Genomic DNA, 12,438 nt, shown 5'->3' with positions numbered 1-12,438 from the left:
AGGCTGGTTTTAGAGTAGTAGATTCTTATGCTAACCACTAGGTGGCAGTGACAGTAGACAAGTGTTGTGCAAGAACCATATCTTGGATTAGATAGATTTGTAGAAAATGTGAAAAAGGACAGTATGCAGCTTCTCTAAAATGATGTATTGCATGATCCAAGGGAGTAATATGCAGTATTTCTGCAGAGGCTTAATAGGATTTTTATGTTGTATTGTACAGTTTGCTGAGAGTGCCTCTTTAAGAATAGGAGGGTTATAAGGCCTGAGTTTAGGCAGAGCAATATCAGTGTCCTTCTCTGTCTTTGCCCGTACAGCCTGTTTTACAATGAATGGTAAGGGAAGTTTCCCACTCTTTCACGCTTGACTCTGCTCAGCAAGTTGGCTGCCATAAAATCTGCAAAGCCCAGTGCTGTTAAAATGGCGGAACGCAGTGCTATGAGGCCTGTGAGGGGAGACCGCTGAGTTCCTTGCCGCAGAAGGAACAGCTACCATCCACTGTGGCCGCACCTGGCACAGGTGTGATTGGGTGATGAGATGCTTTGGAAATTCTCTCTTCAGTGCCACAGTTGGCAGTCACCAAAGAAGGAGGGAGCGGCAACTACGCAGATCAGTGAGGAGTAGCGGGGCACCGTCAAGCGGAAGGAAGCAGAAATTCTAGTTCGGGGCGCCTAGGCTTCAGTTATCCATGATAGGCTGAGGGTCAGTGCCGTGGCACCAGATAAAGCACAGGAGCTGCTCACCTGAGGAGATGTAGGGTGAGATATTGCTTCTTGGAGATTTTCGGAGTCGGGAAAGCAGAGATGCCTAGGATTGACACTGAGGTAGTGGGAGCAATGGAGCTGAGCGTCCTCTCTTGCTAGGTGATAAGCCATGCCCCAACGATGATTTGTGTGCCTACATAAAATGAATAACGCATGGAAAGTGAGTGATTCTCGTTCGTTGTTGAGTCATTGTCTCACCTTTAGACCAAACGATTATTGTTCACCTTCACTTGTTTGAATGATAATAGTTACGTCTAAAAGCACCCTGATTAAGGATGCAAATAGCTAATTTTTCCTTTTTTCAAAAGTGCTTTATAAAAGTAGAAGCTCAGGTTTTTATATATTCCAGTGTCTACAATAATCATGAGAATGTACGTGGAAGAATGTTCACACAAGCGGTTAGTCATTAGAACCCTAGCTAGGTCCTGCAAACAAAGACTTATTATACTGTATTGTCAAGAAAAAGGCAAACCATGAATATCTGAAATACTGAAGTCGGATTTAGTACTGAAGAGCCTCCACATATAGACAGGGTTCAGCAGACATAAGCTCAGTGTCCTCACTAAAATGCAGTCTGAGGGCTTAGTCACACGGACGCATCCGGGCGCCGATGCACCAGTCTTCCTGCAGGATAAGACAGCCGCACTGGAGGTGCGGAGAAAGAACACATGACCGGCTCGATTGCCGGTCATGTGTTCTTTCTTCCGGCGCTACCGGCATGCAGGGAGACGGGCGCATCGGCGCCCGTGCAACTAAGCCCTGAAGCGGTGATGAAAAAAGTTATAAAACTTTTTGCTTTTTCAAAAATTCAGTGACAATTCAAGACCACAGAACCAATTAGGGCGAGTTCACATGTCACGGAATTGTTGCAGCTGTGGAATGTACACCGAAAAGTGTGATGTAAATTAATGAAGTTTTAACAAAGCCTCTTTACTCACAGCTGAAAAAATCTGCAGCAGATTCTTGTCATGTTGTAGCTTTTCAAATCCGCAGCACGCGCTGTCGCAGAAAAGTGACAAATTTTCACTGCGGATTTCTTTCATTGCGACAAAGTCATGTGCAGATTTTACTCTATGATGTTATGAGTTCCGGTCAGGATATCTATGGTTGGGCCAGGGCACCAGTCCGTATTACAGATGCATAAATACGGCCATAATATGCTTGTGTGACGACAGCCGTAGACCACTTTCAGATGAGCATATTTTTACTCCATATTCGGTCTGTGTTTTGCGGATGGTAAGATGGATCTAATGTAAATCTATATATGTGTTTATATGACTATATTTTTCATGGCTGTGTTATAAAAGCGCAGCATGTGCTACTTTTGTCCGTTTTTGCCTCCATTTTCACATTCATTGGTAATATTTTCCCTACAGATCAATTTTTGCCCAAGAAAAAATATTAGCTATGAAAACAAACTGATCAGTATTAGCCCTGTAGAAAATCAAAGTAATGATGGCGAACACGGAGGCAAATACATTTCAAACAATGATGACATACAGCTGGAATGTCATCTGTAATAGATCTTTATTATGAATCCATATTACAGACATGTTATAATACGTTCGTGTAAAACTCGTCTTAAAGTGAGAAAAACTTTCTAGATTTGGCAGCTGTCAGGCATTGGCCGTCTTCTAATCAATCATTCTCAGTTTCCTATGGAACGTGGCTTTGAAGAAGAGTTACTGACCTAATAAGGGAAGACGCACAGGAAATGTATGAAGATGCACTGGCTGGAATTGACAACCAAAGGCCTACAGTAAGGCAGGTTTCACAAATACATTGGAGCCTTGGTAGCAGGTTCTGTTGCAGATCCTGCTCAAAATACCAGAAGAAAAAACGCTCCATCCAGTGCTGCTGCTGCTTCTATCTAAAAGCTGTGCAGCTGTGTCTAATCCAAACAGTTCCCATTATAGTCAATGGGGTCCGATTGGCGTTGTTAGGTTGCGTCCCGAATAGGAAAGCGGAGCCCGAGGCGCAGATGTGAAACCTCTCTTATTGCATCTATTTGGCGTATATATGCTTTTAGTCTTAGAAAAAGGTTAAATAAATTACTGTATAGCAGCGGGGATCACTTAGATATCAAACCAATCACTGTAGAATCCCTAAAACGTAACCTTTAATTCAAAGGTTAAGTTTTAGGGATTCTATAGTTAATTGGGTAGAAACAGGCTGACAGCCCTTTCTGGATCCAGAGCATTGGTGATATCCTAGTAAATCCACCCACTATCCGTAGTATTGCTATTTCACAACATTGGAGCAGGATTCGGGATGTCCAGTGCAATCACAATCAAACTAAATAAACAATATTACATCAATATTGGACAAATGGGCTTGCACATATAAGTTATTGCAATGAGCCGGGACCTTCCAAGTAGTTGTGGTTTCTTTTCATGAGAGTACATGATCTCTGGATGATGGTGAAAGGTTTTCAGTTCTGCATTCTAGTTATTTCATTTCCTCCAGGGAAGGAAGTGTGCTCACGCTCATATTAAATCAACTAATCTGTCAGAACCGGCAACTCTCGGGGCCGCCGTGCCCGCACCACCGGTCCGGCCACCCGGGGTACAGGAGCGCGGCGCAGAGGTACCCCGGTTCTTGTGATCTCCCCGGGCCGCTGTAAGACTGGTCGCCGCCGGGTTGCTAGGGAGGCAGCTGGTGCTTCTAGTGTCCTGACTACCAGGCTGGCTTCCCTAGTAACTGTCTGTGCAGCTAGACTGGGGGCGTGTCCCCAGCACCGCCCTGATTAGCCCTGCTGCTGTCAGGCTCCCCGCCCCAATCAGCTTCTGGGGCGGGAGCGCTGACAGCATTTAAATAGGTGTGTTTTCCTCTCAGGCCTCGCCAGTGTTAGTTTGGTTCTCCAGCTGCACCCGCGTTTATCCTGACTGCTCTTGTGACCTCGGCTTTTCTGACACCTGCTTTTGGACTTGACTACGTTTTTGCCTGACCCCTCCGTACTGCGTACCCTCTTGTTGCCTACCCGGATTGTCTGACCATTCTACCGTTGCTTGTCTCAGTGTCTGTTTGTCTCCTGTGTCCCGCTTCCCTAGTGAGGGTAGGGACCGTCGCCCAGTTGTCGCCCTGGGGGTTAGCCCAGGGGGGCAAGTAGGCAGGGACAGGGGTTGCGGGATATCTCAGGGACCCCCATATCCCGGACACTGTCCTGACAGTAACACTGGCCGAACTAAGGTCAGACCCTTGCATCCGCCCGGCAACTTTGAGCCCCTCGATGGAGGCCGTGGCGGCTGTAGCGAACCAGGTCCAGGTCCTTACGACCCTTGCCCAGGACCTAACAGCCCGCTTGCAGCCACGGGAACAAGTGGCAGCTGCAGGTCCCATGCAGCCCTCGTCCGCTCCAGGAACGATGTCAGAACCTCGAGCCACGCTTCCGGATTGCTTCTCCGGAGAGAGAGATCAGTTTTTTGCATTTAGAGAGAGCTGCAAGCTCTACTTTGATCTCCGCCCCCACTCCTCTGGTACTGAATACCAGAAAGTGGGAATCGTAATTACCCGCCTGAGGGGAGAGCCCCAGAATTGGGCTTTCTCGCTACCAGCTGGCTCTCCAGCCCGACTATCCCTTGACGCCTTTTTTTTTCGCCCTGGGTCAAATTTATGACGAACCCGACCGGGCGGGCTACGCAGTCTCCAAACTTCTGGCCCTGCGCCAGGGTTGTAAGATGGCGGAGGACTACTGTTCCCAATTCCGTCAACATTGTACGGAATCCCGGTGGAACGATGCCGCCCTAAAAGACTTATTTTTGACCGGTCTGTCTGAGGGTCTCAAGGACCTACTTGTGGCCCACCCAGAGCCTAAAACCCTGGAGCAAGCCATGTCGCTGGCTATTCGAGCCGACCGACGTTTGAGGGCCAGACACGCCGCTCGGACCACCCCACTCCCCACGTCTACTTCTTCGACTGACCCGACCGTTTACCCTCCCACCACCGAGGCCATGGAGCTGGGAGCCGTGAACCCCGAGCAACGACGGGAACACCGCCTGAAGAAGAACCTCTGCTTCTACTGTGGGGAGCCGGGTCACCGCATTGCTACCTGCGCTAAGAAGCCACGGCAGGAAGAACTCCCGCTCCTAGGCAGTTATCGGGGGGACTGTCTAGGAGCCAAGGTACTCCCTGTGTTGTCCAAAATGTTAGTGCCTTGCACCCTAGAATTTCATGCTTTCCACCGTACTGGGCAAGCCTTTGTTGATTCGGGGGCTGCGGCTAATTTCGTTAACTTTAATTTCGTTGCTCAACTGTCCGGGGTTTTGTTACGTTTAGAAACTCCGATTCTGGTTTCAGGAGTGGACTCCACTCCTTTGCAAGCAGGGGTGGTTAATCTGGTAACCCCTGAAGTAAGGTTTACTATAGGAGCCTTACACGTGGAAACCTGCACCTTTCTAGTGATGAGAGATTTGTCTGTGGACGTCGTCCTAGGCCTCCCCTGGCTCCGGGAGCACAACCCGGTAGTAAATTGGGACACGTTGGAACTGGTAAAGTGGGGTCCCCGCTGTGCCAACCACCTTTGTGCGGTGAAGGTGGGAATCTCCACCTGCGAGGGGAGCCCCCTACCAGAATACCTCTCCGAGTTTTCTGACGTGTTCTCCAAACAATTATCTGAAGCTCTGCCCCCTCATAGGGAATGGGACTGTAAAATAGACTTGATTCCTGGGGCCAAACTTCCTAAGGGCCGCATTTATAACGTTACGGTTCCAGAGAGAGAATCCATGAGGGACTACATCCAGGACAGCCTGGCCAAGGGGCACATCCGGCCCTCAGAATCCCCGGTGGGTGCCGGGTTTTTCTTCGTTGAGAAGAAGGATGGGGGTCTCCGGCCCTGTATTGACTATAGAGAGCTAAATAAAATCACAGTCCGAAACCAGTATGCTCTTCCACTCATTCCTGACCTCCTCAACCAGGTCGCTGGTGCCCGATGGTTTTCTAAACTTGATCTCAGGGGAGCATACAACCTCATCCGCATTCGGGAGGGGGATGAGTGGAAAACCGCCTTCAATACGCCCCTCGGGCATTTTGAATACCTAGTTATGCCTTTTGGATTGTGTAACGCCCCCGCCATTTTTCAGGGGTACATGAACTCAGTGTTTCAGGATATCATGGGGGTGTTCGTGGTTGTATATCTAGACGACATTTTGATTTTTTCCTCCGACTTGCCGAGTCACCATACTCACGTTCAGACTGTGCTAGCTCGACTCAGACATAACAAGCTGTTTGCTAAACTCGAGAAATGTGTTTTCGGGGTACAAAAGATATCATTTTTGGGGTATATCATCACGCCATGCGACTTCCAGATGGATCCTGAAAAGGTGAAGGCCATCACGGAGTGGGCTCAGCCAGGGTCGTTGAAAGCCCTTCAACGCTTCCTCGGCTTCGCCAACTACTATCGCAAATTCATTAAAGACTTCTCCGTGGTGGCTAAACCTCTAACGGACCTCACCAGAAAGGGGGCAGATGTGAGGACCTGGTCTTCTGAGGCTCTGAGGGCCTTCAATACCCTAAAGGCGGCGTTCTCGTCTGCACCTGTCCTAGTACAACCGGATCTGTCCAGTCCTTTTGTGGTGGAGGTAGATGCCTCTGAGTTTGGTGTGGGAGCGGTACTGTCCCAAGGTCCCTCCACTCTCACCAACCTTAGACCGTGTGCCTATTTTTCTAGGAAGTTTTCGTCCACCGAACGGAACTATGATATAGGCAACCGGGAATTGCTGGCGATTAAGTGGGCTTTCGAAGAGTGGAGGCATTTTTTGGAAGGAGCCCATCACCAGATTACGGTACTCACTGACCATAAAAACCTCACTTATCTAGATTCCGCTAAGAGGTTAAATGCTCGGCAAGCCCGCTGGGCCTTGTTTTTCTCTCGGTTCAATTTTGTTGTTACCTATAGACCCGGTTCTAAGAATGTCAAGGCTGATGCCCTGTCTAGGAGTTTTGGTTCTCCGGAACCTTCCGAGCCGGAGCCTGAGAGCATTCTCTCCCCTGGGGTGGTCCTCGCTGCTGTCTCCTCCGACCTTTCACCTCTCATTCACGCCGCTCAACAATCTGCTCCTGAAGCCCTTCCGGAAGGCAAATTATTTGTCCCGTTGTCACTGAGATTGAAAGTGTTAGAGGAGACACATGCTTCAGTCCTAGCTGGACACCCCGGTATCAGGGGTACTCTGGAGTTAGCGGCCAGACTCTATTGGTGGCCGCACATGGCCAAGGATGTACGGGTATTTGTGTCCGCGTGCCCGGTTTGCGCAAGGGGGAAGAACCTCAGGAGACGTCCTGAGGGGCCTCTTCTGCCCTTGCCCATTCCGTCCAGGCCATGGTCCCATTTGTCCATGGATTTTATTACTGATCTGCCATCCTCGCTGGGGAATACGGTCATTTGGGTAATAGTTGACCGTTTCTCCAAAATGTCTCATTTTGTTCCACTTGGCAAGTTGCCTAACGCCAAACTTTTGTCTGAGATGTTCATCAAGGAGATTGTTCGGTTACATGGCATCCCCGAGGATATTGTGTCTGATAGAGGGGTTCAGTTCGTCGCTCGCTTCTGGCGAGCCTTCTGTAAAAATCTAAACGTTAATTTGTCCTTTTCCTCCGCTTTCCATCCCGAGAGTAACGGACAAACGGAACGGATGAACCAAGAACTTATCCAGTATCTGCGACTGTTTGTCTCTGATAACCAGCATCAGTGGGCCAACTACTTACCTCTCGCCGAATTTGCTATTAACAACCATGGTAACTCGTCGACCCAACTGTCACCTTTTTTTTGTAACTATGGGTTCCATCCCCGGTTCTCGCTTTCTACTCCTTTGGTCTCGAACAATCCGGCCGCCGACATATCCGCCGAAGAACTGTGCACAGTTTGGGCCCAGGTTCGTAAGAACCTTCAGGGTTCCCAAGAGAAACTGCGTAAATACGCAAATAAAAGACGTACTATCTCTGCACCTTTTGTGGTCGGGGAGCAGGTTTTATTATCATCTAAGAATCTGAGACTTAAGGTTCCCTCCCTGAAACTTGCTCCTCGGTTCATTGGCCCATTTACGGTTTCTCAGGTTATCAACCCGGTGTCATATAAGTTGGCACTTCCTGACCCCTGGAAGGTCCACAAGGTTTTTCACAAGAACTTGCTTAAGAAGTATGTGACTCCAGTTCTCCCCACCCAGAACCCGCCTCCTCCCTCTCTGGTACAGGGGGAACTGGAGTATGAAGTAGAAAGGCTTGTGGATGCCCGACGGGTTAGAGGTGGGCTGCAGTACCTGGTACACTGGAGAGGATTTGGCCCTGAGGATAGGACGTGGGTCCCTGCCAGGGACGTTCATGCGCCACGCCTAGTCCAGGCATTCCACAGGGCTTTCCCGCTTAAGCCCGCACCTGGCCATGGGGGTCCGGTGTACCCCCGTAGAAGGGGGGGTACTGTCAGAACCGGCAACTCTCGGGGCCGCCGTGCCCGCACCACCGGTCCGGCCACCCGGGGTACAGGAGCGCGGCGCAGAGGTACCCCGGTTCTTGTGATCTCCCCGGGCCGCTGTAAGACTGGTCGCCGCCGGGTTGCTAGGGAGGCAGCTGGTGCTTCTAGTGTCCTGACTACCAGGCTGGCTTCCCTAGTAACTGTCTGTGCAGCTAGACTGGGGGCGTGTCCCCAGCACCGCCCTGATTAGCCCTGCTGCTGTCAGGCTCCCCGCCCCAATCAGCTTCTGGGGCGGGAGCGCTGACAGCATTTAAATAGGTGTGTTTTCCTCTCAGGCCTCGCCAGTGTTAGTTTGGTTCTCCAGCTGCACCCGCGTTTATCCTGACTGCTCTTGTGACCTCGGCTTTTCTGACACCTGCTTTTGGACTTGACTACGTTTTTGCCTGACCCCTCCGTACTGCGTACCCTCTTGTTGCCTACCCGGATTGTCTGACCATTCTACCGTTGCTTGTCTCAGTGTCTGTTTGTCTCCTGTGTCCCGCTTCCCTAGTGAGGGTAGGGACCGTCGCCCAGTTGTCGCCCTGGGGGTTAGCCCAGGGGGGCAAGTAGGCAGGGACAGGGGTTGCGGGATATCTCAGGGACCCCCATATCCCGGACACTGTCCTGACATAATCTTTACAGTTTGCTGTGGATTGACTAAGTTGACTTAAATCCAATGCCTATGTCACAGTTCTATAAATGTGATGTAAATGTGATAGAGCCCCATAGATGTATGACCCCAGTCAATCTTCAATGCAGTAAAATCAGGTCAACTAGTGATAGGCAACCCATGTCAGCATGTTACCTTGGTATGCCCCGGGTTGGGGCTGTGCATATCCATTAAGACCTTGCATAGTTGGAGGTGGGTATCCAGGATAATTCATGGGTCCTTGAGCAGAGTAGCCCTGACCTGGTTCATTGCAGCAGGGTAAGCAGTTGCAGAATTTGGATCTTGTCTATTCCTTTCATCTAAATTTTACAGGCCAACTTCACTTCGGTTGGCTTCACATGGGTATAAGCATATTTATGCACACATTTTCGGAATGAGCGTTGCATATTTGCGCATGCATGGGTATGTCTTAGTGTACTTTTTGAGCATGCAAAAAAAAAAGCTCCCATCCGTTTAAATGGGCAATTAGTGTAATTAGTTCAATATGTGCTCTTTACCTGTGCAAATACACAGGAAAACAAAGCATGTTGCGTTTTGGTTTTTTTTTGCACAAATTTTGTGTGAATCCAGCCTTAATGTACCGCATATCTTTAAAGGGTACTTATCACCGGGTATGCCCATTACTCTGTACATTTCAGAATAAAAACACTTTGAAGATGCCATCGAAGCAGAGCTTCAAGTCAAGGTTGCGAAGCGATGCCATCCTTTCCCCCCCTGCATCATCTAGAGCAATGGTGCACAACGTTTTCTCTTCCAATGGCTGCAAGGGTATTTCCATATGTGACCTTTATGGTATATTCTAAGTATGTGCCATAATTAATCAAAGTTCCACTTCCAGGACCCCCACCTACTGGGAGAATGCGAAGAGCTAGGTGCATGTATGATGCCTTTATGGCCGCCTGCATATGGGCAGATTTTTGCTGTGGAATCTGCAGTGGGCGTCCACACAACGGATTTGCAGCAAATACCATCTATAGCATGCTATGGAAAAACACTTTTTCTGCACACTTGCAAAAACCAATTGTTGTTTCCGCAAATGGAGGGAAAAAAAACCGCAGCATGCTCCATTTTTGTGTGGCTTAAATGGAAGCTGTCCGCCCCACGGCCCGTCCGCAATTAAAATTGCAGATGGGTTGCTGATTCCATGTAATCGCCTAAAACGGATCTAATGTAAATCTATATATGTGTTTATATGACTGTATTTTTCATTGATGTGTTATAAAAGCGCAGCATGTACTCCTTTTGTCCGTTTTTGCCTCCATATTCACATTCATTGGTAATATTTTCCCTACAGATCCATTTTTGCCCAAGAGAAAATATTAGCTATGAAAGCAAACTGATCAGTATTAGCCCCGTAGAAAATCAAAGTAATGATGGCGAATACGAAGGCAAATACATTTCAAACAATGATGACATACAGTTGGAATGTCATCTGTAATAGGTCTTTATTATGAATCCATATTACGGACATGTTACAATACGCTCGTGTAAAACTGGGCTTAAAGTGGAAAAAACTTTCTATATTTGGCAGCTGCCAGGCATCGGCCGTCTTCTAATCAATCATTCTCAGTTTCCTATGGAACGTGGCTTTGAAGAAGAGTTACTGAACTAATAAGTGAAAATGCACAGGAAATGTATGAAGATGCACTGGCTGGTATTGACAACCAAAGGCCTACAGTAAGGCAGGTTTCACAAATGCGTAGGAACCTTCGGTCGGAAGTTCTGTTGCAGATCCAGCTCAAAATACCGCTGCATGCAGCGCTACTTCTTCTATCGACAAGTCAGGTAGCTGTGTGGAAACCAAACAGTCCCCAATATAGTCAAAGTTCTGTTGCAGATCCTGCTCAAAATACCAGAAGAAAAAACGCTCCATCCAGTGCTGCTGCTGCTCCTATCTAAAAGCCGAGCAGCTGTGTCTAATCCAAACAGTTCCCATTATAGTCAATGGGGTCCGATTGGCGTTGTTAGGTTGCGTCCTGAGTAGTACAGCGGAGCCCGAGGCGCAACTGTGAAACCTCTCTTATTGCATCTATTTGGCGTATACATGCTTTTAGTCTTAGAAAAAGGTTTAAAAAAATCACTGTATAGCAGTGGGGATCACTTAGATATCAAACCAATCACTGTAGAATCCCTAAAACGTAACCTTTAATTTAAAAGTTACGTTTTAGGGATTCTATAGTAATTGGGTAGAAACAGGCTGACGGACGATTCTGGATCCAAAGCATTGGTGATATCCTAGTAAATCCACCCACTATCCATAGTATTGTTATTTTACAACATTGGAGCAGGATTCGGGGTGTCCAGTGCAATCACAATCAAACTAATTAAACAATATTACATCAATATAAGGCAAATGGGCTTGCACATAAAAGTTATTGCAATGAGCCGGGACCTTCCAAGTAGTTGTGGTTTCTTTTCATGAGAGTACATGATCTCTGGATGATGGTGAAAGGTTTTCAGTTCTGCATTCTAGTTATTTCATTTCCTCCAGCGAAGGAAGTGTGCTCACGCTCATATTAAATCAACTAATCTTTACAGTTTGCTGTGGATTGACTAAATTGACTTAAATCTCCAAAGCCTATGTCACAGTTCTATAAATGTGATAAAGCCCGATAGATGTATGACCCCAGTCAATCTTCAATGCAGTAAAATCAGGTCAACTAGTGATAGGCAACCTATGTCAGCCATGTTACCTTGGTATGCCCCTGGTTGGGGCTGTGCATATCCATAAGGACCTTGCATAGCTGGAGGTGGGTATCCAGGACAGGATAATTCATAAGTCCTTGAGCAGAGTAGGCCGGACTTGGATTCATTGCAGCAGGGTAAGCAGTTGCAGAATTTGGATCTTGTCCATTCCTTTCATCTAAAATGTACATAAGGCCAATATAACTTAGGGTGGCTTCACATGGGTATAAGCGTATGTACGCATGCATTTGCGGAATGAGGATTGCATATTTGCGCATGCATGGGTATGTCTTAGTGTACTTTTTGCACACGCAAAAAAAAAAAAAAAAGCTCCCATACATTTAAATGGGCAATTAGTTTAATTAATTCAATATGTGCTCTTTACCTGTGCAAATACACAGGAAAACAAAGCATGCTGCGTTTTCCTTTTTTTGGCACACATTTTGTGTGAATGCGGCCTTAATGTACCGCATATCTTTAAAGGGGACTTATCACCAAGTTCATGCTGCCTGAACCATAAGTATGCCCATTACTCTATACATTTCAGAATAAAAACACTTTGAAGATGCCTTCCAAGCAGAGCTTCAAGTCAAGGTTGCGGTGCGATGCCTAGCCTTTTCCCCCGCCTGCATCATCTAGAGCAATGGTGCACAACGTCTTCTCTTCCAATGACTGCAAGGGTATTTCCATATGTGACATTTATGGTATATTCTAATTATATGCCATAATTAATCGAAGTTCCACTTCCAGGACCCCCACCTACTGGGAGAATGGAAAGAGCTAGGTGCATGTACGATGCCTCTATGGCCGCCGGCAGACTGGCAGATCTTTGCTGCGGAATCTGCAGTGGGCGTCCACACAGCGGATTGGCAACAAATACC

At 47.7% G+C, this 12,438-nt stretch overlaps 1 protein-coding gene across 1 annotated transcript in view; it reads right to left on the bottom strand.

Moving 5' to 3' along the window:
• The window catches only part of LOC136625246 (phospholipid scramblase 1-like), a 97,196-nt gene extending 85,604 nt beyond the window's left edge, over nucleotides 1-11,592 (bottom strand). The window contains exon 1 of the mRNA XM_066599309.1: nucleotides 11,566-11,592. The gene's annotated coding sequence lies outside the window, so the exon portion shown is untranslated. The remainder of the gene's footprint in view (nucleotides 1-11,565) is intronic.
• Nucleotides 11,593-12,438: the final 846 nt, after the last annotated feature.

Source organism: Eleutherodactylus coqui, chromosome 1 (genome assembly GCF_035609145.1).
Source record: "Eleutherodactylus coqui strain aEleCoq1 chromosome 1, aEleCoq1.hap1, whole genome shotgun sequence".
In the NCBI taxonomy this organism is placed as follows: domain Eukaryota; kingdom Metazoa; phylum Chordata; class Amphibia; order Anura; family Eleutherodactylidae; genus Eleutherodactylus; species Eleutherodactylus coqui.
Note: the sequence above shows the minus strand (reverse complement) of the source record. Positions and strands in the feature narration are given on the sequence as shown.